The 24,734-nt window shown below is 45.9% G+C and overlaps 1 protein-coding gene across 1 annotated transcript in view; it reads left to right on the top strand.

The window, feature by feature from the left end:
* The first annotated feature begins 14,195 nt into the window (after nucleotides 1-14,195).
* Nucleotides 14,196-24,734, top strand: part of RIMKLB (ribosomal modification protein rimK like family member B) — a 64,548-nt gene continuing 54,009 nt past the window's right edge. Inside the window, exon 1 of the mRNA XM_073595976.1 lies at nucleotides 14,196-14,371. The gene's annotated coding sequence lies outside the window, so the exon portion shown is untranslated. The remainder of the gene's footprint in view (nucleotides 14,372-24,734) is intronic.

Below are 24,734 nucleotides of genomic sequence, written 5' to 3'. Positions count from 1 at the left end.
AAAGGAGGCACATTTCCAGTGACCACTAATGTAAGGGGTCCTTCTCCACTGACCATCAGTATACAGTATAGAGGCACGTTTTCACAGACAACTAATGTAAGATGTGCTTTCTCCAATGGCCACCAATATAAGAGGTAATTTTACACCAACCATTAGTGTAAGGGGCCCTTCAACAATGACATCCAATATAAGGGGCACTTTCCATTAACAACTATTGTAAGGGTGCCCGTCTACAATGACCACCAATGTAAGGGGGCCCTTCTACATTATACACCAATATACAAAGGCACATTTCCAGTGACCACCAATATAAGGGCCCCTTCTTCAATGACCACCAACATAAAGGGTCACCTTTCCCTTGACCACCAGGGTAAGGAGGCCCTTCAGCGCTGACAACTAATGTAAGGATGCACTTTCCATGGACCACCAATGTAAGGGGGTGCTTCTACATTGAACACCATTATAAGGAGGCACAATAAGGAAGCACATTTCCAGTGACCAATAATGTAATGGGTCCTTTTGCACTGACCATCAATATATGGAGGCTTGTTTCCACAGACCACTAATGTAAGGGACCCTTATACACTGTCCATCATGTAAAGAGGTCACTTCAACACTGACAACCATTATAAAATTTCACTTTCCATGGACCACCAATGTAAGAGTGTCCATCTACCATTACCAGCAATGTAATAAGGGGGCCCTTCTACACTGGCCACAAGTGTAGGAAGTCCTTTCTCCAATGACTGCCAATATAAAGAAGGCACTTTTCCACAGAACACCAGCATAAGAAGGGACCTTTAACACTGACAACTAATGTAAGCAGGCCCTTCTACACTGACAGTAAATGTAATAGGGCCCTTTAACACTAATAACCATTATAAGGAGGCACTTTTCCATAGACCACCAATGTAAAATGGCCCTTCTACACTGACATCTAATTTGGGGTGGGCCCTTCTCCATTGACACCTAATATAAGAAGGTCCTTCTACGCTGCCAATGTAAGGACTCTGTTGCCCACTGAACCCCAATATAAAGTGGCACTTTTCCACTGACCACCTTCATAAGGGGGGGGGGTGTTTAACACTGAAAATCAATGTAAGAGTGCACTGACAACCAATGCATTGGAGCACTACACTGTCCACCAATGTAATAAAGTGCCTTTTACTCCGACCGCCAATGTCAGGAAAAAACATAGTTTTTATTACCTCTGTTCCTTTTATGGTGGTCTTTATTATTTGTTTCATTTCATTATTATTACCTTTCATTAATTATGGTCTACATTTCACGAATTAAGGTCTACATTTCATGAATTATGGTCTCTAGAACAGAGGAATGGTAACAAAAATTACCTGTCCTGGGTTTCAAATACCTAGTAACACAATATTCTTGTATCCATTATTAAATCTGCGACCTATTCACCATTCTAAACAGTGGGCTGGAGATATAATAACTTCTCAGGAGTTCCCTGAGACCTGAAAGGTAATTCAATGATTCAACCACAGTAAACAGTTTATGAAATTCCCATCAAGGTGTCCAGGTTTCCTCCTACTATTTGCACAATGCATTGGCACTGGATAAACATGGGAACAGATATCAATTACAAAGTAATTAATGCAGCAAATGACAATTTATATAATAATCCATCACACACCATCCAGAGTCTGTATAAATTATATTTAGCAGGAATATCACTTCCATAAAAGAAGAAAAACACTTACAAAAAGTCCTACAAAGTAAACTGAAGTGCTTCATAAGCTCTATGGGATATATTTCAATTTATTTTAGGAAGGCTTTGAACCCAATGACATTGGCCATACAAGCCAGCAGCCTGCCCGACAATCTTTTTTTCCTTCCCTATGTATTTCAATTTATTTTAGGAAGGACCATGAACTCATTGACATTAACCTTAGAAGACCATGGCCTTACCAATAACCTATCTTTCCCTGCCTATGTTTTTCAATGTATTTTTAGGAAGGCCTGCGAACTCAGTGGCATCTGCCTGAAAATAGTGTAAACCTGATCAATAACCTGTTTCTTAACCACTTCCCAACCGGCTAATTCGGACATTTCTCTCCTACATGTAAAAATCTACTTTTTTTTTTTGCTAGAAAATCACTTAAAACCCCCAAACATTATATATAGATCTATACATAGGCGTGCACAGGGGGTGTGCCGGGTGTGCCTGGGCACACCCTAATCACCTCGTGTGGCACAGATTTCCCCTGCTGATAGTTCACCAAAGCCCCTAAACAGGGCTCCTAAAAAGAATTGTAAAAATAAAAAAATAAAAACCTACTGACACCATCCACTGCCCTACTGACAAGTCCCCTGCTCTACTAACAATGTGCATGTTTTATTACATTTGAGGTGCACACCCTAATGCAATAGGCTGCGCACACCTATGGATCTATATATATATAGATCTATATATATATATAGATCTATATCTATATATATATATATATATATATATATATATATATATATATACAATCTCACAAAAGTAAGTACACCCCTCACATTTTTGTATATATTTTTATACATTTTCATGTGACAACACTGAAGGAATTACACTTTGCTACAGTGTAAAATAGTGATTGTACAGCTCGTATAACAGTGTAAATTTGCTGTCCCCTCAAAATAACTCAACACAGCCATTAATGTCTAAGGCCTTGTGTACACTGCTACTGGTAAACAGACATTTAGGAGCTCAGCGTCATATCCAGAGGTTGTCTTTGGGAAATAGACGTATGAGTGCTGCCAGAGGTTGAAGGGGTGGGGGGTCAGCCTGTCAGTGCTCAGACCATACGCCAAACACTGCAAATTGGTCCGCAAGGCTGTCATCCCAGAAGTAAGCCTCTTTTAAAGATGATGCACAAGAAAGCCTGCAAACAGTTTGCTGAGGACAAGCAGACTAAGGACATGGATTACAGAAACCATGTCCTGTGGTCTGATGAGACCAAGATAAACATATTTGGTTCAGATGGCATCAAGCGTGTGTTGTGGCAACCAGGTGAGGAGTACTAAGACAAGTGTGTCTTGCCTACAGTTAAGCATGGTGGTTGGAGTGTCATGGTCTGGGGCTGCATGAGTGCTGCCAGCACTGAGGAGCTACATTGAGGGAACCATGAATGCCAACATGTACTGTGACATACGGAAGTAGAGCATGATCCCCTCCCTTCGGAGACTGGGCCACAGGGCAGTATTCCAACATAATAACGACCCCAAAGACACCTCCAAGATGACCACTTTGTTGCTAAAGAAGCCGAAGTTAAAGGTGATGGACTGGCCAAGCATGTCTCCAGACCTAAACCCTATTGAGCATCTGTGGGGCATCCTCAAACGGAAGGTGGAGGAGCGCAAGGTCTCTAACATCCACCAGCTCTGTGATGTCGTCATGGAGGAGTGGAAGAGGACTCCAGTGGCAACCTGTGAAGCTCTGGAAAACTCCATGCCCAAGAGGGTTAAGGCAGTGCTGAAAAATAATGGTAGCCACACAAAATATTGACACTTTGGGCCCAATTTGGACATTTTCACTTAGGGGTGTACTCACTTTTGTTGCCAGCGGTTTAGACATTATTAGCTGTGTGTTGAGTTATTTTGAGGGGACAGCTAATTTACACTGTTATACAAGCTGTACACTCACTGCTTTACATTGTAGTAGGTTTAAGTCAGGGCTCTGGCTGGGCCATTCAAGAACAGTCACAGAGTTGTTGTGAAGCCACTCCTTCGTTATTTCAGCTGTGTGCTTAGGGTCATTGTCTTGTTGGAAGGTAAACCTTCGGCCCAGTCTGAGGCCCTGAGCACTCTGGAGAAGGTTTTCGTCCAGGATATCCCTGTACTTAGCCGCATTCATCTTTTCCTCGATTGCAACCAGTTATCCTGTCCCTGCAGCTGAAAAACACCCCCACAGCATGGTGTTGCTACCACCATGCTTCACTGTTGGGACTGTATTGGACAGGTGATGAGCAGTGCCTGGTTTTCTCCACACATACTGCTTAGAATTAAGGCTAAAAAGTTCTATCTTGGTCTCATCAGACCAGAGAATCTTATTTCTCACCAGCTTGGAGTCCTTCAGGTGTTTTTTTTAGCAAACTACATGTGGGCTTTCATGTGTCTTGCACTGAGGAGAGGCTTCCGTCGGGCCACTCTGCCATAAAGCCCGGACTGGTGGAGGGCTGCAGTGATGGTTGACTTTCTACAACTTTCTCCCATCTCCCGACTGCATCTGTGGAGCTCAGCCACAGTGATCTTTGGCTTCTTCTTTACCTCTCTCACCAAGGCTCTTCTCCCCGATAGCTCAGTTTGGCCGGACGGCCAGCTCTAGGAAGGGTTCTGGTCGTCCAAAACTTCTTCCATTTAAGGATTATGGAGGCCACTGTGCTCTTAGGAATCTTAAGTGCAGCAGATTTTTGTAACCTTGGCCAGATCTGTGCCTTGCCACAATTCTGTCTCTGAGCTCTTCAGGCAGTTCCTTTGACCTCATGATTCTCATTTGCTCTGACATGCACTGTGAGCTGTAAGGTCTTATATAGACAGGTGTGTGGCTTGCCTAATCAAGTCCAATCAGTATAATCAAACACAGCTGGATTCAAATGAAGGTATAGAACCATCTCAAGGATGATCAGAAGAAATGGACAGCACCTGAGTTAAATATATGAGTGTCACAGCAAAGGGTCTGAATACTTAAGACCATGTGATATTTCAGTTTTTCTTTTTTAACCACTTACCTACTGGGCACTTAAACCCCCCTCCTGCCCAGACCAATTTTCAGCTTTCAGCACTCTCACACTTTGAATGACAATTACTCATGTAATACTGTACCCAAATGAATTTTTTGTCTTTTTTTTACACAAATAGAGCTTTCTTTTGGTGGTATTTGATCATTCCTGGGTTTTTTATTTTTTGCGCTATAAATGAAAAAAGACCGAAAATTTTGAAAAAAAAAAAAATTTTTCTTAGTTTCTGTAATAAAATTTTGCAAATTATTAATTTTTCTTCATAAATTTTGGCCACAATTTATACTGCTACATATCTTTGGTAAAAATAACCCAAATTAGTGGATATTATTTGTTCTTTGTGAAAGTTATAGAGTCTACAAGCTGTGGTGCAAATCATAAAAAATTGATCACACTTGATGTACTGGTGGCCTATCTAATTTCTTGCGAACCGAACAAGTCAGGAAAGTACAAATACCCCCCAAATGACCCCTTTTTTGAAAGTAGACATTCCAAGGTATTTAGTTAGATGCATGGTGAGCTTTTTGAGCACCAGGACAATGACATGTGACGCTGATGTGGCACTGATGACAGATGGCACTGATACGTGGCACTGATGACAGATGGCACTAATACGTGGCACTGATGACAGATGGCACCAATACGTGGCACTGACAGATGGCACTAATACGTGGCACTGATGACACGTGACACTGATGGCACTAATATGTGGCACTGATGACAGATGGCACTGATGACAGATGGCACTAATACGTGGCACTGATGACAGATGGCACTAATACATGGCACTGATGACAGATGGCACTAATACGTGGCACTGATGACACGTGACACTGATGACAGATGGCACTGATACGTGGCACTAATGACACTGATGACAGATGCCACTGATACGTGACACTGATGACACGTGACACTGATGGCACTAATATGTGGCACTGATGACACGTGGCACTGATGACAGATGGCACTGATGACAGATGGCACTAATACGTGGCACTGATGACAGATGGCACTAATACATGGCACTGATGACAGATGGCACTAATACGTGGCACTGATGACACTGATGACAGATGGCACTGATACGTGGCACTAATGACACGTGACACTGATGACAGATGCCACTGATACGTGGCACCGATGACACGTGACACTGATAGCAGATGGCACGTGACACTGACAGGTGGCACTGATGACAGATGGCACTAATATGTGGCACTGATGACAGATGGCACTAATATGTGGCACTGATGACAGATGGCACTTATACGTGGCAGTGGGGACAGATGACAGTGGGGACAGATGACAGATGGCAATGGTGACAGATGACAGTGGGGACAGATGACAGTGGGGACAGATGATAGTGGGGACAGATGACTGTGGGGACAGATGACAGTGGGGACAGATGACAGTGGGGACAGATGACTGTGGGGACAGATGACAGTGGGGACAGATGACTGTGGGGACAGATGACAGTGGGGACAGATGACAGTGGGGACAGATGACTGTGGGGACAGATGACAGTGGGGACAGATGACTGTGGGGACAGATGACAGTGGGGACAGATGACAGTGGGGACAGATGGCACTGACGTGACTTTTTTTTGTTTTTTTTTTTTTTACTAACCGCTGCAGTGGTTCGCTCTCCCTCCTCACACGCTGTCTCTGTGTGAGGAGGGAGAGCTGGCGATGAGAGATGATCTCTTATGTTTACATGTTGAGATCATCTCTCATTGGCACCGCCGATCGCGCTGAAAATGGTCGCTATGATTGGCTGTTTTCAGCAATCTGTGACTGGCTGTGTCCAAGGGACACTGCAGCACAGAACTTCCCCAATATGCGCTCACAGGAGCGCGCATCGCGGAAGTAAACCGGAGGATGTCCAGGGACGGCCTCCTGGCAATTAGCGTCCGCGCTGCAGCCGTCTTTCGGCTATAGCGCGGGCGCAAAGAGGTTAATAAATCTGAAAAAATGTCAACAATTCTGTGTTTTTTCTGTGAATATGGGGTGCTGTACAGTATGTACATTGAGGAAAAAAAATGAACTTAAATGATTTTAGCAAATTTGCAGAGGCCCTAGAGAATAAAATGGTGGGTGTTGCAAAGTTTTTTGTCACACAGTATTCGCACAGCGGCTTTTCAAACGCAATTTTTTGGGAAAAATACCCTTTTAACACAATATAATACCTATTTTTTGTAAAATATAAAAAGATCATGTTGCGCCAAGTAAAAAAATACCTAAAATGTTGCACTTTAAAATTGCGTCCGCCCATGGAATGGCAGTAAACTACGTACATAAAATTCTCCATAGGCGACGCTTTAAACGCCTTTTCAGGTTACCATCTTAGACTTACACAGGAGATATGGTGCTAGAATTATTGCTCTCACTCTGATGTTTGTGACAATACCTCACGTGTGGTGTGATCACCGTTTACATATGCGTGCTGGAGTAATGTATGTGTTCACATTTGCAAGTAAGCACGGGGGGGACGGGTGCGCTTAAAATTTTTTCTTCTTATTATTATTACTATTATTCATTTTATCCAAAACTTTTTTTTACACTGTCTCTAATTTTTTATTTTTTTTTGTATTAACTTTATTGCTATCACAAGGGATGAACATCCCCCTTATGACAGCATGGGCAATGACAGGTCCTCTTTATGGAGAGATATGAGGTCTATAAGACCCCAAATCTCTCCTCTGGCCTCCAATGCAGCCGATCAGACACAGATAGGTCTGATCGGCTGCTTCCCTGACCAGGCGGAACTAGAAGTGGCGATATACTCGCCTCTTGCGGTTTCCGGGGTCACAGAGAGGGAGGAACGTCAGTTCCTCTCTCTCTGTGCAGCCTTAGCCTCTGTTTGCATCGCTCTTGGGCTCCATGATCGGTAGAGCCCGGGAAAGGCAGCAGCGGGAGGGAGGGTTTGAGCTCTTCCGCCACCTGCTGAAGTGATCGAATGGCAAATCACTTCTGCAGTACAGGGAAATGCAGGCTGAAAGTGTTAATTTTAACCACTGCAAACTGAGGATGTCCGTGGATGTCCTACGGTCGGTAAGTGGTTAAAGGCATACTCCACCTTTCCAACCATGTTACCTTGCTGCATTCCTCAACCCATAACCTGCATTCCCATATACTTTACCTACTTGCCTACTGGGCACTTTCACCCCCTTCCTGCCTAGGCCAATTTTCAGCTTTTAGCGTTGTCACACTCTGAATAACAATTGCGCAGTAATGCGACACTGTACTCATATGACATTTTTATCATGTTTTTCACACAAATATTTCTTTTGGTGGTATTTAATCACTTCTGAGTTTTTTATTTTTTGTAAAAAAAATGAAAAAAGACAGAAAATTTTGAGGAAAAAAAAAGTTTCTGTTAGTAAATTTTGAAAATAAGCAATTTTTCTCCTTCACTGATGTGTGCTGATGAGACGGCACTAATGGGCACTGATTAGAAGATGGCACTGATGAGGAGGCACTAATATGCCGCACTGATAGGTGGCACTTGTATGTGGCACTGATAGGTCGCACTGATGGGCATTGATAGGCGGCACTGGCGGGCACTAATGGGTGGCTCTGATGAGCAAGCACTGAAAGGCAACAACGACTGGCATCACTAATTGGCACTGCTGGGGCTGTACTGTAATCAGGGCACTGCCCTGATTACCTGTAAATGTCTCCCCTGCAAGGAGATGCCGCTGATCGTCTCTCCTCGCCACACACTCCGTCAATGTGAGCCGAGGAGAGCCGATAAATGGCACTTCCATGTTTACATGTGACCGGCTGTGATTGGACACAGCCGATCACATGGGTAAAGAGCTGCGTCATCAGCTCTGAGATCGGGGTTGCGCCGTGTCCTAGGAACACAGCATGACCGCTGTGCTGCGCGCCCCCGAGAGTGGCGGTTCTGGGGCGCTGTCATATGACATTGTCCCAGAACGAGAGTGCATCCCGCCCGTTGTCATTTTACTATACGGCGGGCGGGAAGTGGTTAATCATGAGCTTTGACAACACCGCCCAACCTCTTCCAATGAATAAATGCCTTGCACTCACTGAGCAGATGCAAAGATTTCTCTGAGGCTGGGTTCACACCGCAGCTTGCTCAGGCTCACAGCAGGAGTCCGGTGCGTCTCCATTCACAGTTTCAGGTCCAATTTCAGCCCAAATTTTTGGCTGCATTCGGACCTGAAACAGACCAAAAGACGCACAGGGCTCTGGTGCATTTCGCACCGGAGCCGCTGCGGAGATGTGTGAACCGGCTCCATAGAGAGCCAGTCACAATCTCCTGCTATGCGAATTGGATGCGTGAAAATCCGCATCCAATTTGCTGTGAATCCAGCCTTAAGGCAGCTGACCTCCTGTGTTCACAATGCAGCAGGGCAGCCACTCAGCATGGGACCTGGAAGCTAGAGTGGATCACTGGAGTAGCGGTATCTACTACACTGATTTCCAGCTTGTAGAGGGATCTCATACTGTAGGTATACTATATATGTACATATTTACATTGATCCAAGCTGGACCAATGTAACTTTGTAAAAAAGAGATGCGCCGAATGGAAAAATTTGTTTTAAGTTAATAAATTTATTTAATCACAATCGTTATGATTTGTTTTCGGATATCGTTTTGTATACTCTGATTCATTTTGTATATTCATTCTTCCGAATCAATTTGTATTGAGGAAACTATTTTGGAAGATTGGCTATATTTGTTTTAATTTGTTAATTTGTTTTTTCAGGAGATTACTTATGTACTCTTTTGTGTTGGATGGAGGTGGATCCATCAGAATCTCAGAATCATAACATAACAAATGGAACAAAATTAAAAGAGAAGTATTGAATTTTTTTGAAGAATCAGACTTACCTAGCTGTCCCCCACCCAGAGACATTGATAAGGCAGTACAGCCAGCCCTCCTGTACTGGGCCTGGACCAAATCAGTTTAAAGGGGGGCCCAGGAATCTGCTGAGCAGGAGATCCAGCTGTACTGTCTTATTGCAGACACCAATCCTCTTCTGCCTCCCCTTGCAGCACTGCCAGCTTCTCCTCTTCTTTCTTCCTCTGGCTGCACTGCAGGGGGATTAGTTCTACTACATGCGCCCCTTCCATCTGCTGTCCGGTCCCCCCTGTGTGCCGCTTTCCCCCGCAGCGCTGCCAGCTTCCCTTCTCTCCTGCCGGAAGCTGCTGCGGGCGCACAGGGGGATGATTCAGGATGGAGAGCGGGGGAGGGGGCGGTAAATATGTAATTTTCTGGCCCCTTCCATCCTTCCATTCCTGAATGAACACAGCGAGTCATCGACACCAATCACTCCTGTGTCCATTCCTCGTTTTGCTTCAGTTTGTGAATGAGCAGGAAGCCTCGGAGCGCTGTGCAGCTGAATATACAGAGAAATCGACTGATAAATCTATGTTTTCAGTCACTTTCGGTCGAGGCAAGGGGGCCCTGTCAGGTAAGCTGTATGGGCCCCGCGATCGCTCTGTTCTCAGAGCTCAATGAGAAGAGAGTCTCTGCTCTACCCCGCCCCCTGCGCTCACTGGAATACTGGGCTATGGAGGGGGCGGGAGTTGCTGGCTCAGAAGCTTAGCAGCTCGACAAGAGGTTGAGCCAGGTGCCGGTCCAGTGTTGTGGGCAGATCCCGACTTTATTATTGCGATCTTGCCCGAGCCTGGACCAGCTTTTTCAGCCGACTGCTGAAAACAGGTGACAGAAGTGCAGAACGAACTATACTCCTGTGATCCACAGAAGTAAAGTCAAACAAGCTTTGGCTGTACAGTACTTCTCTTTTAATTTCAATTTAATTTGTTATGTTATAATTTGGAGATTCTGATGGATCCACCTCCATCCAACCCAAACTAAGAATCATCATCCTATTTCACTTTTATCCCTTACTGTATTTATTGTAATATGTTTCCATTTCATATGTACTGCATTTTTTATAATGAAAAACGTTAAAGCAACTTAAAAACAAAATGGATCCGAATCAATTTGGATCATTCGTTGTGTCGTTACGTTTTTGGGGTGATTCAAACGTTAAAGTGCTTCTAAAGGCTCAAGGTTTTTTACCTCCATTGGCTCCCACTGCTGTCAATCACAGCCAGTAAGCTAATGAGGACAGAGCAGGGGGTGGGGCTGAGCCATGGCTCTATGTGTCTTATGGACACATAGACCAGTGGCTTGGGAATGAGCATGCAGCGGTGTCATCAGGGCAAGCGGCTTTCTCTGGGTGCACTGCTCTAGGGGGAGGAGCGCCTGTGGGGGACACGAAAAAGAAGAGGATCGGAGCTGCTCTGTGCAAAACCACTGCACAGAGCAGCTATGTGTAACATGTTTGTTATTTAAAAAAAAAACAAAGCTTTAATACCACTTTAATATAAAGTCAGAATTAACAGGGGCCACCTTCACTACCCATAGGAGACAGTATGGGCCCCTTCCTCTTCCGAAGAGGGGCCACCTTCACTACCCATAGAAGAGACAGTATGGGCCCATTCCTCTTCCGAAGAGGGGCCACCTTCACTACCCATAGAAGAGACAGTATGGGCCCCTTCCTCTACCGAAGAGGGGCCACCTTCACGACCCATAGGGGAGACAGTATGGCCCCATCCTCTACTGAAGAGGGGCCACCTTCACTACCTATAGAGGAGGCAGTATGGGCCCCTTCATCCACCAAAGAGGGGCCACCTTCACTACCCATAGAGGAGACAGTATGGGTCCTTTCCTCCAACAAAGAGGGGCCACCTTCACTACCCATAGAGGTGACAGTATGGGCCCCTTCCTGAACCAAAGAGGAGCCACCTTCACTACCCATAGAAGAGACAACATGGGCCCCTTTTCTGTACTGGTGAGGGGCCCCTTTCATTATTTATAGAGGGGACAGTATGGGCCTCTTCCTGTACAGCTGAGGGGCCACCTTCACTACCCATAGAGAAGACAATATGGGCCCCTTTGCATACTGGTGAGAGGCCACCTTCACTATGTATAGAAGAGAGAGTATGGGCTCCTTTCCCTACCGAAGAGGGGTGACCTTTACTACCTATAGAGAAGACAGCATAGGCCCTTTTCACTACCCATAGAGGAGACAGTATTGGCCCCTTCCTGTACTGGTGAAGGGCCACCTTTGCTACCTATAGAGAAGATAACATGGGTCCCTTCTTGTACTTGTGAGGCGCCCTTTTCACTATTCATAGAGGGGGCAGTAAGAGCCCCTTCCTGTACTGGTGAGGGGCTCCTTTCATCGTCAATAGAGAAGACAGTATGTACCCCTTCCTGTACTGTGAGGGGCCACCTTTACTACCTATAGAGAACACAGTATAGGCCCCTTCCTGTACTGATGAGGGGCCCCTTTTACAACCCATAGAGAAGAGGGTATTGGACTCTTCCTGTACCAAAGAGGGGCTATTTTCACTACCCATAGAGGAGACAGTATGGGCCCCTTTCACTATCCATAAAGGAGACAGTATGTGCCCCTTCCCGTACTAGTGAGGGGCCACCTTCACTTTCCATAGAAGGGACAGTATGGGCCCCTTCCAGTACCAAACAGGGGCCACCTTCACTACCCAAAGAGCAGACAGTATGGGCCCCTTCCTGTACCAAAGAGGGGCCACCTTCGCTACCCAAAGAGGAGACAGCATGGGCCCCTTCTTGAACTGATGAGGGGCCCCTTTCACTACTCATAGAGGAGACAGCGTGGGTCTCTTTCCCTACCCATAAAGGAGGCAGTATGGGCCTCCTACCTGTACTGGTGACGGGCTGCCTTCACTACCCATAAAGATGACAATATGGACCCCTTCCTCTACCGATGAGGGGCCACCTTCACTATCCATAGAGAAGTCAGTATGGGTCCCTTCCTGAATCAAAGAGGGGCCACTTTCGCTATCCCATAGAGGTACTTCCTGTACTGGTGAGGGGCCCCTTTCACTAGCTATAGAAGGGATAGTATGGGCCCCTTCCTGTACTGGTGAGGGACTACCTTCACTATCTATAGAAGGGATAGTATGGGCCCCTTCCTGTACTGGTGAGGGACTACCTTCACTACCTATAGAAGGGATAGTACGGGCCCCTTCCTGTTCTGGTGAGGGGCCCCTTTCACTATCTATAGAAGGGATAGTATGGGCCCCTTCCTGTACTGGTGAGGGACTACCTTCACTACCTATAGAAGGGATAGTACGGGCCCCTTCCTGTACTGGTGAGGGGCCCCTTTCACTATCTATAAAAGGGATAGTATGGGCCCCTTCCTGTACTGGTGAGGGACTACCTTCACTATCTATAGAAGGGATAGTATGGGCCCCTTCCTGTACTGGTGAGGGACTACCTTCACTAGCTATAGAAGGAATAGTATAGGCCCCTTCCTGTACTGGTGAGGGACTACCTTCACTACCTATAGAAGGGATAGTACAGGCCCCTTCCTGTTCTGGTGAGGGGCCCCTTTCACGATCTATAGAAGGGATAGTATGGGCCCCTTCCTGTACTGGTGAGGGACTACCTTCACTATCTATAGAAGGGATAGTATGGGCCCCTTCCTGTACTGGTGAGGGACTACCTTCACTAGCTATAGAAGGAATAGTATGGGCCCCTTCCTGTACTGGTGAGGGACTACCTTCACTACCTATAGAAGGGATAGTACGGGCCCATTCCTGTTCTGGTGAGGGGCCCCTTTCACTATCTATAGAAGGGATAGTATGGGCCCCTTCCTGTACTGGTGAGGGACTACCTTCACTATCTATAGAAGGGATAGTATGGGCCCCTTCCTGTACTGGTGAGGGACTACCTTCACTACCTATAGAAGGGATAGTACGGGCCCCCTCCTATTCTGGTGAGGGGCCCCTTTCACTATCTATAGAAGGGACAGTATGGGCCCCTTCCTTTACTGGTGAGGGACTACCTTTACTAGCTATAGAAGGGATAGTATGGGCCCCTTCTTGTACTGGTGAGGGACTACCTTCACTATATATAGAAGGGATAGTATGGGTCCCTTCCTGTACTGGTGAGGGACTATCTATAGGGAAGACAGTATGGGCCCCTTTCATCACCCATAAAGGAGAAAGCATGGGCCCCTTCCTGTACTACTCATGGGCCCCTCTCACCTCTCATTGTGATAGTACACAGCACCCTACACGAGGTTTCCATGTTTACCACCCCCTCCTCCTCCCACCTCAGCCGCTCCGCCCATAGGCACTAGACCAGCCCCCCGACGTAATTGGAAATCCCTCGCTAAAGGGCGGCCTCCTTCCCCTTCGCCCCGCCCCCTCTAGCCGCAGCAGGCCGATCAGCGCTCGCCATGCAGCCGCACCCCCTGAGTCACTCCCTCCTTGCCCCGCCCAAACTCCACGGCTCCGCCCCTCTTCTTTCTCCACCATTCCCGCCAGATGGTCCCAGCCAATGGGTGGGGCCCGGCGCATGATCCGTCCAATGGAGGGGCTCCGGCGGTTTTGGGGGCAGGTGGGCGTGGCGAGGCGTGCTACGCGTGCTGGCGGCGGCGGCTCAGTCTGGTTGTGTGTGAGGCAGAGTGTGGACGTGTCTGTTAGGAGCTGTGAGAGCGCGTTAGTGTGTGAGAGAGCCCGGCGGGGGACTCCGCCCGCATCACTGACCGACCCACTGTGTGTGCTCCGTCCTTCACACGGCACAGAGACGGCGGGGTGAGTACCGGAGGAGGAGGGAGTGTGGTGGGGTGGCGGACATCAACACGTCTGTATTATTTGTCATGTGTGACGGGGGGGGGGGCGGTGTGTAAGATCCCCGTGTGATACCCCCAATACCATAGAGACGAGACACCTTCACAGTATAGACATCCCCATCACAACATGGACCCCCCTATATATAATATGGAGACCCCCCTGAGAGCGGGCACTGTACCCCAAATGTACACAGAGGGCTGATGGACATTCCAGGTTCTCCCCTCAGCATGGACACCCCAATATTATTGCTAAACACCCCAATGTCTGTCCTCAGTATGGACACCCCAAATTTGATTTGGGCACCCCACATATGTGGACACCCCCTGTTCTGTAGTAATTGGTATGGCTGCCCCCCACCGTATTCAGGGGTAGTCGGCATGGATGCCCCCCGTATTCATTATAGGAACCCCGGTATTCAGTGGTGCTCAGTGTAGACACCCCAATACCCAGTATAGGCACCCTTTACACCCCCCCAATATCTGCACTAATGTGCCGTCATCAACACCCCACTATTCACAAAAGGGACTGATATAGGCACCCCTCTATTCAGGATGGACTCCCCTGTATTAATACAGATATAGGTGGAATCAATATTGAGACCCCGATATCAGCAAAGACACCCAGGTATTCCTTTATACTAATATAGATCCCCTTTACACACACAGTGGAACATAGACACCCCAAAGTAATACATCAGTAGAGACACCCTGGTATCTTTGGAATAGACAATACAGGAGTGTATATAATCAATACCCCCCCCCTGTACTCTTATATATCTGCGACCCTGTATTCTCTAATACCAACATAGACCCCCAGGTGTCCAATGAATATCTGCACCCCTGTATTGCCTATTAGTCTGTCGGGATGCCCTGTATCCTCTATTGGCATAGGCACCCCTTAATGAATACCCATATAGGCACCCCTGTGTTGCTAATTAGCATCTATTTACAATCCCTGTGCTCTCCGTTATATCCATGTGGGTACCACTATACCCTCCATTATAGCACCCTTGTATTGCCTCATAACATTGATACGGGCACCCCTGTACTGTACATTGCCATGTGCACATCGTTATTGCCTGTTTATATCCATATAGACACCCCATATCTTCTGTATACATACCCGTGTGTTGGGTATTAGTGTCTGTATGGCCCCCTCAATATCCTCCATCAGATTAGGCACCCATGTATTGCCTATTATCAGCATAGGTGCCCCAGTGTTATATCTATTGATGGCCCCTATATATTCTTTACTAGTATAGGCACCCCCTCTATCGCTTATTGGTGTTAGTATGGGGCACCCGGGTATCATTAAAATCAGCATGGACATCCCTGAATCCTCCAGTATCTAAACCCATCTATTGGTTGGTAATCTGGATAATGGCACCTTTTATATCGTTCATCATTATAGACCCCCATGTGTTGCCTATTAATACCAGTATAGAACCCCCTGTATCCTCCAGTAGTATAAGTACCCCTGTATTGACTGGTAATCTAGAAATATGACCCCTGTATCCTCCATTGGTCCACACACCAGTTTTGCCTATTTATGCCAATATATACCCCCTGTATGCTTCATTGGTATAGGCAGACCAGCATTGCCTATTAGCCATGCATCCTCCGGAAGTATAGATACTCTTTGTTGCCTATATCAATATAGGGGCCTCTGTATCTGCCGTCAAATTAGCACCCCTTGTGTGCCCTATCAGAATATTTTTAGGTGGGTTCCCCATTAGGATCTATAGAGATCCATGTTGCCTGCATCTGTCTACCGATCTCATCTTCCATTGATCCAGGCACCCCTCCTCCTGTCCTCCCCACATGTGTCTATAGACCGCCTGGCTGTCACATTGTTATAACATTGTATCATTTGGCATCCCTTCGTCTGCATGCTCTCCCTCTGACCTCCCTCATTAGTCTCTATCTGTGTCATTTAACATGTATGTGAGGACTGGAGTCACAGCTATACATCGGCTGGTACCCCGTCTACCACTGCGTGTAAATTGGTGGCCCTCATCCCTCTGATTAGTATGAAAACTGCCGTTCATTTGTTCCTAGTCAGCAGTCGTGTCAAGTCTAAATTGACGTCTGTGTTTCCGCCCGTCAGCATGTGTGTTTTAAGTGTAAAAGTCCGCCTCTATATCTACCCCTCCCCCCCCCCCCCTCCATGAAGAAGTCGGCAGCATGTGTGTAAATGGCCTCCCATCTGCATGCATCTAATGTGAAAATTGCCATTGCTGTGTCACCATCAGTGTGATTTATTATCCTCCTCGGGTATGAGTAACATCAGCCTCTAATCTGGTGTCTCTATATCCCCCTATTCATGTATAAACCGGCTTTCTCTTACCCCCCCCCCCCCCCCCGGTCTTTCCTATACGTTGATCTCCTGTCTCTTCCTTTGGCGTTGTACGAATTTCCACCCCCCAGCCAACATGTGATTTGCATAAATCGTTAGTTTCGTTGTGTACATCCCTGTGCCATATTGTGCTATCCAGGGGATGGCAATTTGTAATCTAAGAAAATAATTTCCCTTGTATCCCCATCTGTACATGTGACGGCGAGTTCCATTCTCCCCCGGGGTCCAGAGCTCCCTTCCAAGCAGGAAACGCACACTGCGGACTGGAACGCTTGTCAGTGCAGCTGGAGCCATACGGAGGGAAAACTCTGTCCTCCAAATCCAGGCAGAGAAGGCCAGGGATATGGGGAGCAGGGTTGTACATTATATATGGGGAGCAGGGTTGTACATTATATATGGGGAGCAGGGTTGTACATTATATATGGGGAGAGAAGGGGGCAGTTGCAGCACCATATGACAGCATGGTACAGGCTTGGCGGTATTGTGTGTGGGTGAGCGGGAGGCTGGGTCAGTGCGAGGGAAGGAAGATGTGCTCTGTGTCTCTGTAGGATGACGTTGGAGGGAGGCTTTCTTCTGCTTTAGTTTTCAGAGAGGGGCTGATGATTACTGGGCTTACTTTGAGGTTTTAAGGGTGCTGGGAAGATAAGCATGGGTTTTGAGGGGTGTTAAAGTAGCTGAGATAATGGCTTCAAAGGGTTAATAAGCTGTGCGTTTTACAATTGGCTTCCTATTATGTTACATTGTACACACCTCTCAACGTGTGTGTGGGGGGCGGCAAAATAGTTTGTATTTTTTTTAAACTGGTAAACTCCAATCAGATCATATAAATTGGAATTATTTTAGTGATTAGGGAGTAACTCCACTTTTGTTGAAAGAAAAACAAAATCTATTCCCCTCTGGTACATTGCAAGAATTTTAGCAAACTTTGATGCAGATTCCGACCTTTAGTTATGAAGAAATAACTGCTTGTGTCCAGGTGCAAAGTGAATGGTAGGGTCTTTATAATCAGCTGCTGCACCTGCAGGACTCTGAGGAAAGTGGCAGGGTCTGCATCCCTTTAGACATGAATTCCTGTGTATCTCACCAAAAATAACTTTTTTTTTTTTTTCCCCAGGGAATGCCCAAAATCTGACTTGTATCTTAGTGGGAAAATCAGTGAGCCAATCACACAAGCAGGAAATTACTTATCTGGGAGGCGTCCTGTATTCCATCTGTGTGCAGAACGCCTCCAGGTTTCCATATTGCATTTTACAGAAAATTTAATTGCTGCAGATTCAAAAGGAGAGGTCATTTTTATTATTCCATTACAATGACTTGTATAGCAATTGTATATGCTCCCTTTGCTGTTTTATTTTCCCCATGAAAGTGGAGTTGCCCTTTAACCACTTCAGCTCTGTAAGGTTTACCCCCCCCCCTTTCATGACCAGGCCATTTTGAACATTGTAAAAAAAAAATTTTACTTTCTGCTATAAATTTAAAAAAAAAAAGAAAAAAAATCACATTTCTTCATTAATTTAGGCCAATATGTGTTGTGCTACATATTTTTGGTAAAAGAAACTCCCAATAAGCGTATATTGATGGGTTTGCACAAAAATTGGTGTCTACAAACTGGGATATTTTTATTCATTTTTTTTCTTACTAGTAATGATCAGTGACTGCGATATTGCGGCAGACAAATTATACACATAACTGACTCTTTTTAGGGATAAGTGCTAAAAATATGCACTGTCACTGTACCAATGACACTGGCAGGGAAAGGGTTAACTGTGTGTGGGGGGGGGGGGTTGTACTGTGGGAAGACAGATCTGTGTTTCTGCTTAGCAGAAACAGAGGATCACTGCCTTCCCTTGTCACAGAACGGCGTTCTGCTTTGTTTACATAGGAAGACTGTCTTTCTGCCTGTCTCTCAAACGATTGACGGGTCCCGATGGACATCACCTCTGCTGGATCCACTGGCTCCTGCCGTATTCATGCAGTAGATCTGTATGGGGCGGTCATGAAGAGGTTAAGTTAGGTATTTTTATATAGTGGTGTATGCAGTGCTCGGCATACTGTACATTCACACCAGATGTGCTGGGGTGTGTTTGAGCACATTCCCACAATGTATGGCAACCAAAAAATGGTTCCCTATGAATGTAGTTCACACCAGCTGATTGCTTTGCATTTTCCCGGAGATGAAAAAAAGTACGGCATTGCTCTTTTTTTTTTTTTCTTTTCAGTGCCGTACGTTCAAATGCGCATAAACACAACATACTGCTAGTCAAAAACAAATGCAACACGTGTAAAAGGCACACCAATGCGTTGCCAAAAAGGCAATGCAACAGGCATGCATTAATTGATGCGTTGTGTGAATGAACCCTTACCCTGCCTTAACATGCTTATCTCGCGTGCTTACATACAGTGGGGACAACTAACCCCTAATAGCATTAGAGTACCTGGTAGAAACACATGTAAGTGCAGGGAGAACATGCAAACTGTATGTAGGTGGTGTCCTGGCCAGGATTTGAAGCAAGGACTCCAGTGCTGTGAGGCAGATGTGCCAACCACTGAGCTCTCCCCTGTATATACCAATACAACAATAAATGTAAGGAGTGTGTAAGTGTCTACATTTTGCCTTGGGTTCATTTACTTAAACTGGAGAGTGTAAAATCTGGTGCAGCTGTCATGGTAGCCAATCGGCTTCTAACTTTAGCTTGTTCAATTAAGCTTTGACAAAAGCCACACCGATTTCCATAAGTATTTCCTGCACAATTCTGAAGGTTGGCTGCCCCAAATTTAGGCTGGAGGGTAGGCAATACTTAGCACTCTGGCTGTGATGAAACTACAAATCCAGTCCTACGTCGGCCTCTGGGAATCCATGCCTGTTGCTGACAGTGTTGCAATCCCTCATGAGGTTGATAGTCCCACAACAGCTGGAGTTCTGAAGGCTGCTTGCTTCTGGTTTACGGCTGGTGGTGTGTGTGTTTGATTCTGGAATAAGTCATGCTTTGCATATTCCCAATTTTAGTATTTAGAGCTTTTATCCCCCCCCCCCACCCCATCCCCCTTCCGGTTTGGCTTTTTGACTTGTCCATATACAACCAGATTTGAATTGTACAATCAGCCAGTTGTTGCTGAACTCGTGAAGTAAAGGGCTGTCCTCCTGTGTGCTCTGGCTAGTTAGATGGGTTATTTGGCAAGTGGGTCAGCATGCTGAAGTTGTTTGAGATTGCTTTAGTGGTTATATGTTAAAGCCCAACTTTGGAAAATACAAATAGACTACCCTTGCAGTGGGGCCCCACTCTAGAAGTGGTTGTAAACCTCAGACATGAAATATGAACAAAGCATATCCCTCTATAGTGTGTACTTGTCTCAATCCAGAGCACCAAGGGTTATTTCTGTCTGCTGCTTCATTCCACCATCAGCATGAATCTCTTCTGATGTATTTTCCTGACATCAAGAGAAGAAAGGTGACTTTGGAGGGACCTCCAGCCCACACCCTGTTGACAGACTCAGCTCTGCTCCTGTGAGCTGTGTGGAGGGGTGTGTCCCTTCTCTCCAATCAGCAATCAGAGCTCTCCTTATGCACTTTGTAGAGTGTCATTTCAGCTCTGTCCCCTGCTTTCTGAAAGCTCAGACAAGCTTTATAAATTCTGGACCTTTAAGGGCTGTAGATAAGACTGAGGATAAACGGGTACAACTCATGTAGGCGTATGTGTTTCATCCCTGTGCATCACCTGACGCTAGTCACTTCTCTGGGTAAATGTAAGTGTTCACAAGCACTTTTAACACTGCAGGATGAGTCATGAGGTGTATTTACCTTACTCCTTGCTCCATCTTGTGGCTGGGATATAGAAAATATATATATATTTATTGGACCACTCATAACCCAGTGTTTCAGAAAAACAACATGGCATAGTGATATAGATAGATATAGATATATGCAATTAAAAAAATCTATATCTAATTTTTTTTTAATTGCATGTAATGAAATGTAACCCCCTACAATGCAATTATTGTCAACAGGGGTGACAGCGTGTACATATAAACTCCTGAAGTATACATCTGTGTGTAATATGGGTCTTTTAAAATATTGAAACGGTTCTATTGGTTAGTGATTGGCTTCAACTTTTTAGTTTTTTGTTAAACCTGATAGGAGCTATTTACTAAAATATCCAGATTTTCCTGCAGTGATCATGGAGCGTTCTGTCATGCCTGGTGACCGGGGGCTTCTATAGATGATGTGTGATCTCATTCTATTTCAGTGACTCTATTGAATCGTCACACGCTGCAACTATTACGAAGCAGTTTCTGCTCTGTGGATGACTATATGGTTCAGTAAGTGAGCCAGTGACTTGTGGGAACATATCGTGAATTTAATATCGACTCTCCATTTTGCTTCAGCTGCTGAAAACGGCATTTTTTTCAGCAAGAATTCCAGTTTTTACTATGGCAGCCACCCACGGCTAATTATATGGCAGTTCCCTGGGTCTCTGCCACAAGAACCTGAATGCATTTGTGGGTGACAGGAGCCAAAGCGCATGCAGAGCAGTGCGGATTGTTGTGGTGAGGAAGATGAAGTACCAGTGCTGGAAAGGAAACCTGTACAAACCAGGTGCTGTCTTTTCTCTGCTCTGTATAAATTGAGTCCACCCAAAACTGAAAGTTCAATGTATGATGGCTGTAGTATCGTGACGCCACCTAATGGTTTGTGTTGGTAACTACAGCTATTATCACGTATATTACTTTGTGTATGTTTAGGTCTACAACACATGGGCGATTTTCCTGTGGCAAGAATCACCAGATTTTTGTAGCTAGAATGACAGGTGTGTTTGTGTGAGAATAGCGGCGGTTGCTCAGCCTGTGTAAAATAATGACCGACTCACAGCGTCGGTCAATGTTTGCATGTATAGTCGCACGGTTACTGCAGTTTTCCTGTGGTTGGGGGTGTCTGAGCCAGAACACAGATGTGATCAGACCCAGACAGCATTCTCTAACCACAGGTAACCCCATGGTGTCCAGTTATATGCAATCAGTAACAGCTGCTGTCAGGTGCTTGTATAAAGTAATGACAGGCTGTCATTACAGCCGCAACAATATGATTCTTGCCATTAGAATTCAGTGCACGTCAGTGAACGCCTGTGTGTGAGGCCTTATTTTGCTTTCACGGTCATCTGTACATGTCATGATCTCATTAAAGTGGTTGTAAAGGCAGATTGTGTTTTTACCTTAATGCAATCTAAGTATTGGGGTACATTTTCTGCATGCAGGGCCCCCCTTCTATATTCGCTCAAGCCCGATCCAGTGATGTACCTCAGAGCAGAGGCTCTGTCCCTCCTCACTAGCTCAGACAAGCAGTGGAAGCCATTGGCTGTCTATCACAGACAGTGAGGGAGGAGTGGGGGCCGAGCCCCGCTCAGTGTTGTAGGTCTTGCTATGGGGGCACTCGGTGGGGGGGTGGGGAGCCAGGAGTACCAGTGGGGGGGACAGGCAAGTACAAGTCATAATTCCACAACCTGACTTTTTTCCTTTGCGGTTGCTTCATTGGCTAGTGGGGTTTTTGTGGAGCCACTGTCCATCAATGTGGGGGTGCACTGGCAGCACAGCAACTATACTACAGACAGCTTTGTGGCCTGCCCAACTTTCCATCCACATGCCTCTGACAGGGGAGAGAGACCAGCAGGAAAGATCTGATTTGTAATGCATTAGCAAGGAATTGTGGAACATGTAGTGCCACAGGCGTCCATGGGTGTGCGTGCTCCCAGAATCGAGATTAGGGGGTGATCTGCACCTACAGTAGTGAGCTGTCCAAAGCGAATAAAGTCAAATAGGAGGTTCAATAAAGGTACTGAAGAGATTATGTACAATTAGAGCTTGTAAAGTCCCATTTAAAAGAAGAAAATAACAAACGTTATACTTGCTCTGTTGCAGTTGGTTTTCCACAGAGAAGCCCAGATCCTCCTCTTCTGGGGTCCCTCTTTTGTTGCTCCTCCCTCCTGTCAAGTGCCCTCAGTCAGCAGCTTCCTGTAGGGGAAGCCGAGTCACAGCTCCGTGTGTCTATTTAGACACGCTCCCTCTCCTCTGATTGGCTGACTGACAGCGGTAGGAGCCAGTAGTGGTGCTACTGTGTCTCAGCTAATCAGGAGGAGTGTTCCGGACGGCTTAGACTTTCATGGACATTGCTGGAGAGAGATGGGGCTCAGGTAAATAATGTGCTGTGGAGACTGCTACACACATTTTAGCTTAATCCATAGAATGCATTAAGATAAAACTTCCTTTACAACTCCTTCAAAGTGGTTATAAAGTCAGCGCCCCTGACTACAGCAATAACCCCCCCTTCACAACTGAGCCTGACCTCAATCCAGCACTGTGCATGAGAGCAGAGGCTGTCTCTCTCCCTCCTCGTTTTCTCACATATAGCAATGCTATTGGATCCCACTGCTGTCACAGTGGTTAGGGAGCAAGGGCGGGGCCGAGCCCCTGCTTTGTGTGTCTTATGGACACACAGAATGGCTTGGGAGCAGGCATGCGCGAGTGCCCCCATAGCAAGTATGTGTGTGTAATATATTATATTTTTTGTGTGTGATGATAATATACAGTATATATAATTTTTTTTTTTTCTCTCTCTCTCCATTCAGTTGCATCTGACGCTAAGCAATTCTATAGGCCAGCTCTCTGGGCACCATATGTTCTTGAGAGCCTTTTCCAATGGAATTTTCCTACTTCATCCCTCCCCAATTGCTCACGCTTGGTACCGACGTGCAGTATGTGATAGCCAATTTGCACACATACTAATGCCTATTTAGAGAGGAACCAGTGAACCTACCAGCATGTCTTTGGAGTGTGGAAGGAAAGTGGAGTACCCAGAGAAAATCCACACAGGGAGAACATGCAAACTCCACGAAGAGTGTCCTTGCTGCTATTCAAACCAGGAACTGTAGTGATGCAAGACACAAGTGCTAGTTATGAATTCCCCACTAATACAATATTTAATACTTGGTGTAATGCTTTGTAACCAAAATGCACTGAGGGGTTTTTGAACTTAGGACAGCTGGTTAAAGCTGGCTGTAGACTGTGCTATTTTCTTTCCTGCAACCCATGGTTGCAGGAAAGAAAATGGCTTTTTTTTTTTTTCTTTCCCCCATTAACAGAGGGAATCCCTCCTGCTGAGCCATTGTGATTTCCCTGTGGGGGGAAGCCGTCCCCGCCAGCAGAACAGTGACTATTACCAATGGCAATAATGAAAAGTCTTGACAGGCTGGGTGTGCCCAAGTTTATCGCTTAATCAACTTGTGTACAATCCGCCTGCTCATAGAGGGTTGGAATCTGGGCTGGTTCCTGCTGAACCGTCAGATTCAAACTATCTATGGCTTGCTTTAAGGGCAGTAATGAGGTCTTTATGCCTTTTTAAGAGTGGCTTTCAAGGACCCCAGTGCTGCAAGGCAGAAATGCAGACCATTCAGCCCCAAGTGCCCTTTTATCATTACAACCATAAAAGTGTGTGTGGTTTGTTTGTTTTTTTTTTGTTTTTTTTTTTAATGCAAGCAATGTAAAAGTACCTAAATGTTACCTAAAAGGTCACTGTAAGAGGTCAAATCGATTCAAAATTTAAGCAAATCGATTTTTTTTTTTCACTGCGCCGGTCCTGAGGAGCATCGGGCAGGAGTTTTTAGGCGGGGCTTTGGCCTAGTCCGCAAGGCCGGACGCCGTGGCCTCACCTTAAAACTCCTGCTCACAGCTCCTCGGGACTGGCGCGGTGTCCAAAAAGAAAACTCGATTCGTGAATCGAGGGTGTTTTTTTTTTTGTTTTTTAAACAAAATCGCAGATATATATAATTTTTTTTTTTTTTTTTGTGAAAATCGCCCAGCCCTAACTAAGCAAAGCTCAAACAGCAGCAGGAGAAACCCGGTGGGTGTACTGCAGCACTCTAGAACATGCTGATGGGAGAGAGCCATGTTCATCAGGCTGCTGCTTCTCCTTTCTCTGTCC

Source organism: Aquarana catesbeiana, linkage group LG08 (genome assembly GCF_042186555.1).
Source record: "Aquarana catesbeiana isolate 2022-GZ linkage group LG08, ASM4218655v1, whole genome shotgun sequence".
NCBI classification, from domain to species: domain Eukaryota; kingdom Metazoa; phylum Chordata; class Amphibia; order Anura; family Ranidae; genus Aquarana; species Aquarana catesbeiana.
This window is presented reverse-complemented; position numbering and strand designations above follow the sequence as displayed.